The sequence below is a fragment of the Papaver somniferum genome, chromosome 2 (assembly GCF_003573695.1).
Source record: "Papaver somniferum cultivar HN1 chromosome 2, ASM357369v1, whole genome shotgun sequence".
Classification (NCBI taxonomy): domain Eukaryota; kingdom Viridiplantae; phylum Streptophyta; class Magnoliopsida; order Ranunculales; family Papaveraceae; genus Papaver; species Papaver somniferum.
The window spans coordinates 185,450,667-185,453,630 of record NC_039359.1 but is presented as its reverse complement, the minus strand read 5'-3'; the positions used below and the strand labels follow the sequence as shown (position 1 = coordinate 185,453,630).

Below are 2,964 nucleotides of genomic sequence, written 5' to 3'. Positions count from 1 at the left end.
AAAAACTTAAAGGTGATTCGCAGGTACCTCTAGCTCTCAAATTCAGAGGTCAATATGGTACAATTGTTAACTACCTTAGTGTATCTAGATAGAATAGAGGTAAGAGGGAGCATATTCTGAATACACTTGTAGATGAACAGTTGAACTCTAGGAGCAGTTTTGATATTCCAGACCCTATCCCAAGATATATTGCTATCACTGGAGAAAGGTTCAACCACAGACTAATTCTGAATGCAATCATCTCAAGTAAAATGTGTACAACACAACCCTGATTCCTCAAATACTCAACTATAATCAAAAATGTAAAAAATTGAAGAAAATTTAATATCATTCCCGTTAAACGATTAATCAAAAAAGAGTTTCATAACTGAGTAAAAGAGACAGTCTCAAGAAATAGGAAATGCAGCTGAGACAAATTAATATTGAGCTTTCAATAATTTCCCTTTTGAACTGAATCGGAGATCAGAAATCTCTACTTACACACAGATTTCGTAGTTCAAAGCAGAGCCCCATCTTTTTCACCACGATAACTACTGTAGATAAAACAATCCATAACATTCCTTAAGTGAGACATTATCTCAAACAGGTAACACATCAAAATGATGAGTAAGATTAGCCCAAACAAGGGGGGAAAAGAAAGGCAAGGAGAAAATTACCCCAAGCTGGTGATTATTTCAGATGCTGATGGATACCCAAACATCCAAATCCTTCGAACGAACCAAAACTCACGCCTAATTGCAACAAAATGAAAACCCAATTAGCAAATCAATTTCTTTTCTTTAGATCAACACGAGACTCAAATAGATTTCTGAGAAACTAATGGGAATCATAAGAAACTAGAAAAACAAAGATGGGAACCGCCACAAAAGCTTCAAAAAATTGAATCCACGTAAAACGTATTTAAAGTGAATAGATCAACATATCAAACTTACTGGTTTCTATAGTTACAATCGGATTAGCTCTGATTTCCTCCATCAGATCAAAAATCGTAATTCGTAAATGATTTGAATCCGGAAACACTTTATGGGTAATTCAGATTACGACATACTGGGCATTAATCTGAAGTCAGATTCCAGATCGGGTTAAAGATTTGACTGGAAAATCAAATTCATTAATGGGTTTCTTTTATGGCTTTTAATGGGAAGGATTTTGTTGCCATCGTTGTTGTTGATGATGATTTCTTTGTCGAACAAAAATCATTAAAGGTTCGAAGATGGGTTTCGGTTAGGGTAGATTAAAAACTATGAGAAGTTTTGGGTTTTTGATTTTGGTGAGAGAAGTTATCTCCTTGTTTCATTATCTTTTGGTGGCGAATGGGATTGAAGTTCTGTCTGTGGGAAGAACAAACATTATAAGGCTAGGGTTCCAGTTCCAGGGGAGGGAAAAGAATTTTGGTGAAAAGTTTGTCGAAATTTTCGCGGGGTTTAGTGCGCCAAAACTTAATTATTCCCGCCAATAAAGATTACAATTGCGAAATATCTTGACGAGTGCATATTCATCGTTTGCTGTCGTTAGATTTAAAAGAGGATGGAGCAAATGCAAAAATATGTGGAGACTGGAGAGGATTTGATATTTCGCGAAAAAAAATTGGTGGGAATTTAGAGCGCCGGATTTTGGATATCGGGAAGAAAAAATTCGGTGACATGAATGATGCAAACAAAAATGTAAGAAAAGAAAAAGATTAATTTACATCATATATGTGTATACACATTTCGAATTTATTTATGCCCCGTGTTTATGGCTTGGTTAATCAGTAAAATCCGGTTGCTTAAAAAAAATGTAAGGTCGGGTTTTTATGCTACTGGATAAAATTGATGTAATTAAATGAAATCGGTGGATATTAGCTAAAATTGATAGATAACAGGAAAAGCCAGAGGAACCTGAGTGAAGTTGAGCAAAGCGAGCGACATTGAATGAGCTTGATGAATAACCAAATTAATTGATGAAATCCAGGTGAAGTCAGTGAAATGTATCATTAAGATCGATGGACATTTGGTGAAATTGATGGATAGTCGAGGAAATGGATGGAATGCCAATGAAAACGAGTAAGGTCAGGTGATATTACGTAAGCTTGATGGATAACAGGTCGGTGAAATTGGTGGATAACCGGATAAACCAATGATATGCGAGTGTAATTCATGTGAATGATTCGTCGAAGTATTCACCCGACTCAAGGAATTCTTTTGTTCTCATTGGATATATGCTCAGAGATTTTCATAAGTCAATTTCAAAAGAAGATTATACGACTTCACAATCTGTTCAATCCACTTGATGAAGGAATTCTTTTGTTCTCATTGGATATATGCTCAGAGATTTTCATAAGTCAATTTCAAAACAAGATTATACGACTTCACAATCTGTTCAATCCACTGGATGCTCATAGAAAATTACATATATAAGTCGATTTCGTGTAAGATTTATAATTTGTTCAAGACTAGTATACGACTCTAAAATCCGCTGATTAGTTCCTTGACATGCCCCACTAAAATATCCGTCACATATAATCCGAAAAGAAAGAGAAAACCTAAATAGTTATCTTTCTTTCTGTATTTGTCTTATCCTCTCAACCTGGTATATGTTTATCCCTCAACCTTACTCGAAGAAAACTAAAACTGAGAAAAAAACGAACCCTAACTCGTCATTATTATTTTTCCCCGTCTAAACTCGTACAACTAATAAGGAAACTTAGACCCGGAAGAAAGACAAGAAATATGAACTCAATCTGATGCTTAAACCACCGAAGTGTACATACATATGCATCCTCTCGAGAATTTTGGGACCCTCAAGGTCGGTTTGAGGATATATCAAAGTACAACCACAAACAAGATTTAATTCAGGGACGGAAAGTCGCTAAATTAGCCAAAAACATATACTATTCGGGTCGCGATACTATTGGGTCTACTAGCTCATGAGTCACTATTTTGTGTTTGAGAGAACCAACTGATGATGCACTCAACATTATCC

General features: G+C 35.5%; 1 long non-coding RNA gene across 1 annotated transcript; it reads right to left on the bottom strand.

Moving 5' to 3' along the window:
* Positions 1–298: 298 nt before the first annotated feature.
* LOC113354313 lies at positions 299–1,513 on the bottom strand. Its single transcript, XR_003361811.1, has 3 exons — positions 933–1,513; positions 657–731; positions 299–533 (listed from the first exon to the last, which is right to left on the bottom strand). It is a non-coding gene; the product is annotated as an uncharacterized LOC113354313 (long non-coding RNA).
* Between the last annotated feature and the right edge of the window lie 1,451 nt (positions 1,514–2,964).